The following is a 12,319-nucleotide window of genomic DNA, read 5'->3' as shown; positions in this document are numbered from 1 at the left end:
CGAATTGGTTTTCAAGTACATACTGTAACTATAGAGAACATACAAAAATGCTATGGTAATACAACATTTAAGTTTGCACACTCCCAGGAATGTCATAAATGATGGATCATTAGCTTCCCTACAGAAAATACACTAACATTCACAGATCTACAGTGGCTTGCAAAAGTATTCACCCCCCTTGGCATTTTTCGTTGCCTTACAACCTGGAATTAAAATGGATTTGGGGGGGGGTTTGTATCATTTGATTTACACAACATGCCTACCACTGAAGATGCAAAATATTTTTTCTTGTGAAACAAATAAGAAATAAGACAAAAAACAGAAAACTTGAGCGTGCATAACTATTCACCCCCCCAAAGTCAATACTTTGTAGAGCCACCTTTTGCAGCAATTACAGCTGCAAGTCTCTTGGGTATGTCTCTATAAGCTTGGCACATCTAGCCACTGGGATTTTTGCCCATTCTTCAAGGCAAAACTGCTCCAGCTCCTTCAAGTTGGATGGGTTACGCTGGTGTACAGAAATCTTTAAGTCATACCACAGATTCTCAATTGGATTGAGGTCTGGGCTTTGACTAGGCCATTCCAAGACATTTAAATGTTTCCTCTTAAACCACTTGAGTGTTGCTTTAGCAGTATGCTTAGGGTCATTGTCCTGCTGGAAGGTGAACCTCCGTCCCAGTCTCAAATCTCTGGAAGACTGAAACAGGTTTCCCTCAAGAAATTCCCTGTATTTAGCGCCATCTATCATTCCTTCAATTCTGACCAGTTTCCCAGTCCCTGCCAATGAAAAACATCCCCACAGCATGATGCTGCCACCACCATGCTTCACTGTGGGGATGGTGTTCTCGGGGTGATGAGAGGTGTTGGGTTTGCGCCAGACATAGCGTTTTCCTTGATGGCCAAAAAGCTCAATTTTAGTCTCATCTGACCAGAGTACCTTCTTCCATATGTTTGGGGAGTCTCCCACATGCCTTTTGGTGAACACCAAACGTGTTTGCTTATTTTATTTTTTTAAGCAATGGCTTTTTTCTGGCCACTCTTCCGTAAAGCCCAGCTCTGTGGAGAGTACAGCTTAAAATGGTCCTATTGACAGATACTCCAAACTCCGCTGTGGAGCTTTGCAGCTCCTTCAGGGTTCTCTTTGGTCTTTTTGTTGCTTCTCTGATTAATGCCCTTGCCTGGTCCGTGAGTTTTGGTGGGTGGCCCTCTCTTGGCAGGTTTGTTGTGGTGCCATATTCTTTCCATTTTTTAATAATGGATTTAATGGTGCTCTGTGGGATGTTCAAAGTTTCTGATATTTTGTTATAACCCAACGCTGATCTGTACTTCTCCACAACTTTGTCCCTGACCTGTTTGGATAGCTCCTTGGTGCTTGCTTGGTGGTGCCCCTTGCTAAGTGGTGTTGCAGACTCTGGGGCCTTTCAGAACAGGTGTATATATACTGAGATCATGTGACAGATCATGTGACACTTAGATTGCACACAGGTGGACTTTATTTAACTAATTATGTGACTTCTGAAGGTAATTGGTTGCACCAGGTCTTATTCAGGGACTTCATAGCAAAGAGGGTGAATACATATGCACACACCAATTTTCTGTTATTTATTTTTATATAATTTTTTGAAACAAGTTATTTTTTTCATTTCACTTCACCAATGTAGACTATTTTGTGTATGTCCATTACATGAAATCCAACTAAAAATCTATTTAAATTACAGGTTGTAATTCAACAAAATAGCAAAAACGCCAAGGGGGATGAATACTTTTACAAGGCTTTGTAGATGGCCGTGGGTGTGGAGTCAGAGGTCAAACTGTAGAACCCAGTTCCTACATTTGACTATAAAAATAGATTTTTCAAACAAAACTACACTACATTTTATCACTGGGACCCTCAGGATGACAAATCTGAGCAAGACTACTGAATGTAAATACATTATATACCTTCAGAGGTGAATGTATCAAACCAGTTGCCGTGATAAAAGTGTTTTGTTGTGGTGCACTATCCTCAAACAATAGCATCGTATGTTTTAGCTGTAATAGCTACTGTAAATTGGACACTGCAGTTAGATTAACAAGAATTTAAGCTTTCTGCTCACATAAGACATGTATATGTCCTGGAAAGTTGTCTGTTGTTTACAACACCATTCTAGTCACATATTGCATACTGAGCAACAACCGTCCCGTATAAGGGACACCGATCCCGTAGAGGTTAACAAGTTACATAACAAGTTGCATGGACTGTGTGCAATTATAGTGTTTAACATGATTTTTTAATTTAATGACTACCTCATCTCTGTACCCCACACAAACAATTATCTGTAAGGTCCGTCAGTCGAGCAGTGATTTTCAAACACAGATTAAACCACAAAGACCAGGGAGGTTTTCCAATGCCTCGCAAAGAAGGGCACCTATTGGTAGATGGGTATTAATTACACTTTGGATGGTTTATCAATACACCCAGTCACTACAAAGATACAGGCGTCCTTCATAACTCAGTTGAGGATGGATCAACGACGTTGTAGTTACTCCACAATACTAACCTAATTGACAGATTGAAAAGCCTGTACAGAATAAAAAGATTCCAAAACATGCATCCTGTTTTTTTATTATTTAATCTTTATTTAACTAGGCAAGTCAGTTAAGAACAAATTCTTATTTACGATGATGGTTTGCAACAAGGCAATAAAATAATACTGTAAAAAATCTGCCAAAGCAATTCACTTTTTGTCCTGAATAAAGTGTTATGTTTTGTGCAAATCCAATACAACACATGACTAAGTACCACTCTCCATATTTTCAAGCATAGTGGTGGCTGCATCATGTTATGGGTGTTCTTATAATCGTTAAGGACTGGGGAGCTTTTCAGGATAGAAAAAAAAAAAATGGATTTAAGCACAGGCAAAATCCTGGAGGAAAACCTGGTTCACTCTGCTTTCAACCAGACACTGGGAGATTAATTCACCTTTCAGCAGGTCAATAACCTAAAACACAAGGCCAAGTGTACACTGGAGTTGCTTACCAAGAAGACAGTGAATGTTCCTGAGTGGCCGAGTTACAGTTTTGACTTAAATCTACTTGGAAATCTATGGCAAGACCTGAAAATGGTTGTCTAGCATTGAAGCTGTCCTGGCGGCTTGTGGTATTGAGACACTTTATGTTGGTGTTTCCAGGTAACTGCCAAAAATTATGGAAACACTTGAGTAAATGAGGGATACAAAGTATATTGAAAGCAGGTGCTTCCACAAAGGTGTCGTTCCTGAGTTAATTAAGTAATTAACATCCCAACATGCTTAGGGTCATGCGTAGAATTACTGGGCAGGCCATTATTTTGGCTACCATGGTTATGCCCCTATAGGATGACAATGCCCTCATCCATAGGGCATGAGTGGTCACTGGATGGTTTGATGAGCATGAAAATGATGTAAACCATATGCCATGACCGTCTCAGTCACCAGATCTCAACCCAATAGAACACTTATGGGAGATTTTGGAGCGGCGCCTGAGACAGCTTTTTCTACTACCATCAACAAAAGAATTGTGTCACATCTCTCCAATAGAGTTCCAGACACTTGCAGAGTCTATGCCAAGGTGCATAGAAGCTGTTCTGGCTCATGGTCGCCCAATGCCCTATTAAGACACTTTATGTTGGTGTTTCCTTTATTTTTGGCAATTACCTTTATGTATGCACACTGAGTGTACTAAACATTATGAACACTTGCTCTTTCCATGACATAGACTGACCAGGTTTGTGTCAAGAACTGCAGCGCTGCTGGGTTTTTACGCTTCCCATGTGTATCAAGAATGGTCCACCACACAAAGGACATCCAGCCAACTTGATGTAACTGTGGGAAGGATTGGGGTCAACATGGGCCAGCATCCCTATGGAAAGCTTTCAACATCTTGTACAGTCCATGCCCTGACAAATTCAGGCTGTTCTGAGGGCAAAAGGGAGGGTGCAACTCAATATTAAGAAGGTGTTCTTTATGTTTTGTACACTCAGTGTATGTATGTATGTATGTATGTATGTACTGTATATTCATAAGTCTACAGGTACGGTAGCATATGCTAGCGTACCTGTAGACTTCAAGACATTGCGCTAGCACTAGTTAGCATTGGCTCGCGAAACTACCTCTAACTTCCTTCATACTGCTCCCAGAAACATAAAAATGGTATCCACGAATTCATTACATTAATTGCCATAATCTCACAATATCCTTTAATAAATTAAATTCAGCTAGAAAAATAGTTTTTGGAGTGCTCCTTGGCCCTTTGTATAGTGCTGTAGCAGGCTGAAAAGTGGCATGAGGTTCTGAAAAGACGAGGCACAAACCCATATGGGCAATTCACCGTACAGGAACCAGACAGCGGCAGCATAGACTAGACTGCCAGCTCATAGCAGAGCATGTCCCACTCTGAAGGCAGGTTTTATGAGTACTAGCCTTTTTGAGATTAAGCATTCTTAAAGCTCAGAGGATTATGGAATTGAAGGGACAGTACAATAGGTCATTATAGATGCATTCTGGGTTTGAATCGCTAACATGGGAATTACTGTATGTATGAGGCTATTGAATATCAGTAACCAACACTCTCACATTCCAAACCACTAGAGAAAATTGACATATCTCAGATTCCCATTTCATGTCGCTGTGGTCAGTGCTCTACTTAACTCTTCCCTTCAACTCCAGCCAGCATGACCACTGGGAACCTCCCTCTCTCAGAGCTGTAGATCAAATGTCCAGGGATGGTGAACTCCTGCTGATCGGGGGGAAGTGTTGAAATGCAGGACCGAATATGAAATATGAAAACTAGTCTCCAGTCAAAACAGCAATGACTAATTGGGGACTTATTAGCATAGGGAACATTTCCGACGTAGGAGAACTTCAGCTGTGCATTGGGAAATAAGCAGCAGAGTGATCCAAGCGTGTCGGAGAGGCAACAAATTAGACACACACACAAACCAACACACATACAAAGATTCATAGAGCTAATTAAAAATTGTAATTGGGTTTGGATGAAGCAGACTTTATGCCTCACCGTGTGCAATAGAAACATCTACTTTGTGTCTGAATATATTTAAGGTATGTCTACTGTGCTGCTCTGATGTTCTAAAACAACTGTTTCAGTTAGGTGATTATGATGGACAAGAGTGCTAACAAAACAACAGAACAAAATAAATATATCTTCATTGCATGAATCACAGCCTAAAACCTTTAAAAGGTGTTCAACAAAGAAAATAAACTCAAGAAAATGGAATGACTGTAAATCCATGAGAAGTGCAAAGAAATAATTTGACAGTACACCAGTCACAGATCAAGGTTTCAGCCCTAAATCCTTACCTAACATCAATGCCAACCCTCAGTGCCATTGTCTCACGATTATTGTTTCATTCTCTGTGTTTCATCTCTTTCTGTATGAATGTTACAGTAGCAGTACTCAGTCTTTATCTCTTCCTGTGAGATGTCTTTGTCTCAGAGCAACAAAAAAAAAAGTGTACAGAAGAACAGTGGGGGTATCCACACTGAATTTTTATTGTGTTATGTGTGATTGCCTAGAAATGGGCTTACAACTGAGCTTCTTCCCCTTCTACAGTAAATAAGAAGGGGAGGAATTTCATAGCCATTTTCTCCACCAGAGAGATACGTTAGGGCCGGCAACTTCTAACAAGATTTCTAACTCATACCCAATTTTTTTTATTGGAATTCCTCTTGCGACTTTCCCCCTGTGATGGGGAAAAGACAACCGTCAGTCTGAGAAAATGTGCTTGATAAATACTGTTGTGATGTTTTGTGTGGGTACGAGTCCACGACAAGTATATTCGTTCAGGCAGTTTACTGATGATCAGCTTCCAAGGTAAGTAATACAGAGCACTAGCACTGTCTTATACAGGGTGTAGGCCAGTAGGGCTAGCTATCTCGGGCACAGAAAGGGGAGATCCAGCATCCATGTAGTGAGATATCAGCCAACTAACAATGGGCAACTGTGGGAACATAACAATATAGTGAACAGCCCTGCGCTCTAACCAATAAGAAGCGTGTATAGCTGCCTTGCGCAAATGACAACACTTGAGCATACATAACTGGGTGGACAGCACTACAATACACTTATCTTATCATTTTCTAATTAAATGGTGTCGCTTGGTCATTTTAATTTCCTTCACAGCACTGCATTATTTTCTGAAGCAGACAGACAATTTCATTACTCCACACGGTTGCCACCAGCAGTAAATTATAGCTAGTATTGCGAAGAGCAGCCAGCCAGCCACTCAAAGAAAGCCTGGGGCAGCAGCAATCCTCCCATATGTTATCTATAATCCATGTTGTCTCACTTCAACATGTCTCCTGTCTTGTGGAGGAGAAGAGAACGAGGGTGGAAAAGAGAGAAGGGGAAAGGCAGGCTTCTCCGTACTTGGAAATGATCGCACTGGAAGATGGCACCCTGATAACATTGGGTCCTAATTCAGATCGGAGCTCACTTACTATGACAGTTATTCAACTGTAGGGTGGGACGCCAATGTAACATGCTCGGGGCCTGAGCCACTATGTAGCCAAATACAATAAGTACTGGTGGGTGACAGAAGTGTATCTTACTAATTGGCTTAGGGTTTGAATATTTGTTTGCTCACTATATATCCAGATATGTTGCCAGAATGTGTTGTCTCCTAATGCCTAGTCCCTAATGTGATAGGTAGTCACATTTATTAATTTCATTTACATTTATTCTGGTACAGTAGGTGAAAATCCATCACTCCTTGTCCTCTAACTGTGCTCCCATTTATCTGTGCTCTCTTGCTACCTTCCCCTTGCCAAATCAGCCTGACTCGATGCTGCATAACCACTGATTATGCTGAAGCGAATGCTTTTCTCCTTGCTCTTATTTGTTAAATAGGCCACAGAGGCTGGGCCTGACTCTGCGGACTGCTCAGTGACAAAGTGCCTATTAACTTTATTTTGCTTGACTCACACTTTGTTATGGCACGTCCTCCGAGCCTCTGAAAATATATCAGATAACAAGCAACTCATTAACCCGCCCTCCTTCAACAGATTACAGTAATCTCTTCTGCTGTTGCTGCCCATGTGTTGTTTCTGTCTACATAATGTGCTTTTCTGTTTAGACGTGTTGTTTTTCTGTATGCATTTAAGTGTCTGTGCATGTGTGTGAGTGTGTGTATGTGTGTGTGAGTGTTTGTGTGAGAGAGACTGAGTGTTTGTGTGTGTTCTTGTATTCAAATCACCACTCTGTGGCACCCAGCTCTGAAGCTTTTCATGGCTATTAGGGAGCAGACAAGAGGAGGAGGGACCTGCCTATGGTGGAGCTGCCACATTATTTTGGGCTGTTGCAAGAAAAACAACATAAATCACTGCCTGAGCAGCCGCAATAAATATGAATTTTCAGTCAAGGGCAGGTTAACGCCTTAGGATTGTAGAAGCACTCCTATTGAAACGAATACCCAGTCACCGATGGTTAAGTACAATTTATGAGCCACCTCTCAGACCTCTCAATGCTTTCTTCGCCTCTCTTGAAAGAAACTGCTAGCTTGAGGATGTTTCAGGAAGTAAATTGCCCGAGAATTGACTGTGATACAAAGAACAAGACTTTCCTCTCGGCCCAGGCGAATGCCAATGCCAAGGCTAGTTTATTATCCTGCCTCTGTGGCCCATCCCTGTGGATTAACTGTCATGCACTGTAGGAGGAGCCTGGAGAGAGAGATGACAGGTGAGACATTACAGGCTGACCAGGCTTTGAACCCACAGACAAAGAAGAGGCACATCTTACAAGCGAGAGGGTATTTATCTATTCACTCTTTGTATCTGTGAATCCGGGCCCAGCGGGAGAATAGGACGACTGACAGACTTGAAACACAGTTATTCCCCTGACAGTAATCTCATGAATCAAGGGGTTTCAAACTCCAATTCGCTGGTCTTTGACAAATTGGAGGCTGTCGTCGAGCAGATTCTATGCATTCCAAGTAAACGTTGCTTACAGCAAATCCACGATATGTTCTGTAAATAGCACATGATCTACAATACAGCTTCACTCACATATTGGGGAAGTAGATAGATGTAAAGTAAATACATAAGCAAGGTAAATCCAAGACTCTAAATCTCCTTGATATCTGTATGTACTGTACCTACACAGTGTCCATATTAGGACAGTGTTCATATTAGGACAGTCACATGTCCATACTTTCCTTTATGTCCCTTAAATGTTCCATATGTACCAGGATATGTAACTATGGTTTAAGTTATTCAAGGTGTGCCGTCAGTAAGATGAAGCATCAACCCTGTGTCTCACAGCAGAGATCTGGTTGGTATTTCTGTTTGGTTGTCATTGTGACTTACAGAAGTTTCCAATTCAAATCCTGCCCTCACCTCCTGTTCTCTGGCTGAGCACCTGCATTTGTCTGACCCTAGCTGGTGCCAATTGCAGCTATACTTTATTCCCTTATACTTTTGTGATTTATATCCAAAAGACTACCCGCCTAAAAGTGAGGATAAGAATCCAATATCGTCTGGTGTGTTTCATTTTTAGGGCATCTTCAAACCTCCAAAAGTTCTGCTAAGTTAAAAGTTAAGTATGATAGTACTAAGTTATGTATGGATGTTTGTCCATATTCCATGTGATATCTACTGTAATAAGCACTGTTGAGTAGTATGGAGTCAGTGTACATGTCCATTAAAAATTCCTTATGATTTGGTGTATATGAGTTTTGTTTTACTTTTATCCAAGATATTCTGAGGGCATCCATACCAAGATATGTATGATGCCCTTTTACTACAAAGCTGCATCATGCATCAAACAAAAGTACAGAAGAATCCTATGTATTTCCAGTTTCCTTTCATCTGTTTCTATCCCCAAATAAGCTAAAGATGGACCAGAGTTTCAGCAAATTATCAATGAAATGAATGAAGAAATCGCAGGACAATGAAAGGCTAATTATTAGATAAAACATTCTACTGAACTTTGATATCATCATTTTCCATCCATCATCTACATGAGTCATCATTGATCCTATCAGTGAGAGTGCCAGCAGGTGTGTTATCAGCTTTCAATGTTGTACATTTGTTTTTCCCCCCATTGAATAATACAAATTACATTTTAATACATGTTTTTTTATTTTCCGTGATTCTCCATTAAACAACAATTAACCCAGAATGCACCTTCCTCATGGTGGGCAAATTGGAAGATAATGAATTGTAAATTGGTCCTGTGAAATTAAGTAAATCCAATTAAAACGAGCAGTGAGAAAACTCGTTTTTATTACCTCAAGAAACGTTTCGCCCTGGGAAAATGATAAGTAAATAAACATTCACACAACCTAAGAGGGACATGACATTTTAAGCTCTGCGTTTTTGGCGGAGAAAAATTTAACAGAAAAGTCCAACAGAAAAGTTTCCAATCAATTTCACACAAAAACCCAGGATGGTTGCTCACCCAATTATAAAATACTTTAAACTTTTAGATAAAACTTTTCTGTTACTGTGGTGTAATGTTATTCTAGTAAAATACAGCCATGCCATGAATCAGACTATTGAAAGGACAGTTTGTTTCTGGGAGTTGTTGACAATAGAGTCTAAATATGGAAATAATGCTACTCACGAAAGATCATATCTAGTCCAAAGATTTGATCAGAGGTTATTTATAAAAGTTTGTTTGCACTGTCGTAAGACACCTGAATTAAGGATTGATGACTTCGAAGGGTAACACAATACAATATCTGGATTGTGAGATCAAATGATAAATCTTGTTCACAACATTTCAATTATCCTGACACTATCCATTCGAAAGAATTTCTACGTTAAGCCAGACAGTTCTTGATATCTTTGGAACAGTATGCTATTAACAGATGATGGGCATTTTTTTAATCATCTACATCAGACTTATATTAAACAATTGGGAGATGAAATGGATGAACTGCCTGTGTCTTTCCATTCTTGCAATGGAATTCAAATAGGCAATTAATAATAAACTATGCTCATTACTGGATTAAGCCAAAAGGGGAATTATATAATGTATCTATAACTTTTAAAGCAAGACGTCTGATTTAAAGGCACCATAGCAAGTGATTAGATGGCGTTTTAGACAGTTGTGAATATGATATGGTTACTGCACTACAAACAGTATGTACATTTTTACATTTACATTTTAGTCATTTAGCAGACGCTCTTATCCAGAGCGACTTACAGTTAGTGAATACAGTTAGTGTATTGTCCTTCACTTGGAAAGCAGGCAGATGTGCAAGTCCTCTACTACAGAGTAAAGTCTTACTGAAAAATAGGTATTTCTATTGTCTGAAAGACTTTCGATATCCATATATTATTGAATATAAATACTAAGATTATCAGTTTGCATAGACATCTTTGAGTGAAAACAACAACAGACGATGGAATAAATAATTGGATCTAGCATTAATCTGATATAGTGTGAGCATAATTCAATCTCACACTCATTTATCATTCAAGGCATCTCTCATCCATGGGATAGTATGCTAATTTCATTCATTTAATTCATTTTCAGCAACACACAATCAGGCATAGTCATAAACTCACTCCCCAGGTCTCTGCAATGGCAGCGACAAGAAAATAGTCCTGTATCTATAACCTTATTCTGCCTCTGTTTTTGGCTGTCTACCCAGATGTCACTCACGCTGTCTCTATGTTAGTACTCTGTTGTGAATAGTGCCATCTTCTGGATCTCAGGATTCATGGGTGAGGCGCTGCAGATACACATGGGGATATGGTATGCTACTCTAGACATCATACTTATCTTAAATGGCGTATAATCCTTGTTCTGGATTCAGAAATATTAGAGCCAGATTATACACATATTGAGTTCCTTTAATAGAACAGCTGTTACTGGCATTTTGGACTTTCAGTATCAATCCAATAAGAGCACAGTTCTCCATCATTAAAAATATATATTGACATATATCATGTTGCCTCAGTTTATTTAATTAGTTTTGGAAATCTTTAGAGGTGATACAATCCATTAAGAGAAGCAGGGAAGTTATGCTCTCTATTCTCAGCCAATTATAGCTATCCTGCAGATACAGCTCGGAGCTCTCTAACCCCTACTGTTGTTTATCTGAGACTGCAGTTTTATCACGAGGCACCTTTAAAACCATTAGCTGGAATAAACATGCCCATTTTAAATGAAGGTGTCAGGAGGAGGTTTAAAATTGCAACTGAGTCGGGTGTTTAAGCAATTCCGCCTCCTTTTAAACCAGCCACAGGTCTTAAGGCCAAGGAAAAAACATTGATAATTTTATCAAGCTGCAGATGCAAATAGGCTACATTTACAAGGAGACATTCTATTCCTGTAACTTGTTTGTTTGTTTGTTTGTTTGTTTAATAACCCACCACAACCTCTTGTTCGAAGAAAAACATTTAAATTATTACTAATTTCATTAAGTTAAAACTTAATCTAAAAAAGTATGTTTAGTGTCTAGTCTAGTTATCTGGAGAACTTTCACGAGTGCCACAGGACTCGTGGGCTGAGTTCCAAACTATCCAGTGGGCATGGAGCGCCAAACAAGCTGTTCTCCAGAGTGGGTTTGTAATAGATTGCAGTGATTCCCCTTGGATTTGCTGTTGAACAGGTGGTGCCTTAGCTAGTGCGACACACCGCAATGAATTTACCTCTTCCAAACCCTCCATATGACCATAAATCTCCCAGTCTGAGAAACGGCACATTTTAATGACCATATGAGCGAATCAATTCAGATGAGAATATGCTGGGAGATGACATATTTTGTGGATTTTCTTTTACAGAAAGTTGCTGCTCCAAAGTGGTTAATAATAAATTCAAGAGATTACACGGTGACATTATGACAGCAAGAATTTATATCTTGTTTGTGGTTGATGCTGCAAAAAGGTTATTCCCTAGCCATATTCACAGAAATCTGAATGCCTGCTTATTCAGATTATGAGCACTGTGCAGGTAAACATGCCAAGGGTGGGTGGTTGGATTTGAGAAGAGGTTAACATCATTCTATTGTGATTCATACTAGACATATACAACCTCTGCTGCAATTAAAATGATTGAACAAAGATAGAAAGATCAGACAGACAATTAGTATATTACTGAAACTATAGTGGCTGGCAAGATTACCCTGATGTGTGTCCCTAGACTTTCTCTAAGAGACACCTGCATATCACACACCAGGTGTGAGGCCTTTGTTCGTAATTTCCATGAAAAAGCATAAAAAAAATGAACTTTTCCTCATTTCCACCTTTCTAAATGTAGAAAGTAGCTAAGCAACGATTGTGTTAAATAATCTGTGAAATTATAGTAAAGCTGTTGGGTTTATATGTAGGTTATA

The sequence above is a fragment of the Coregonus clupeaformis genome, chromosome 27 (assembly GCF_020615455.1).
Source record: "Coregonus clupeaformis isolate EN_2021a chromosome 27, ASM2061545v1, whole genome shotgun sequence".
NCBI lineage: Eukaryota > Metazoa > Chordata > Actinopteri > Salmoniformes > Salmonidae > Coregonus > Coregonus clupeaformis.
The sequence above is the reverse complement of the archived record's forward strand: the minus strand, read 5'-3'. Positions refer to the sequence as shown.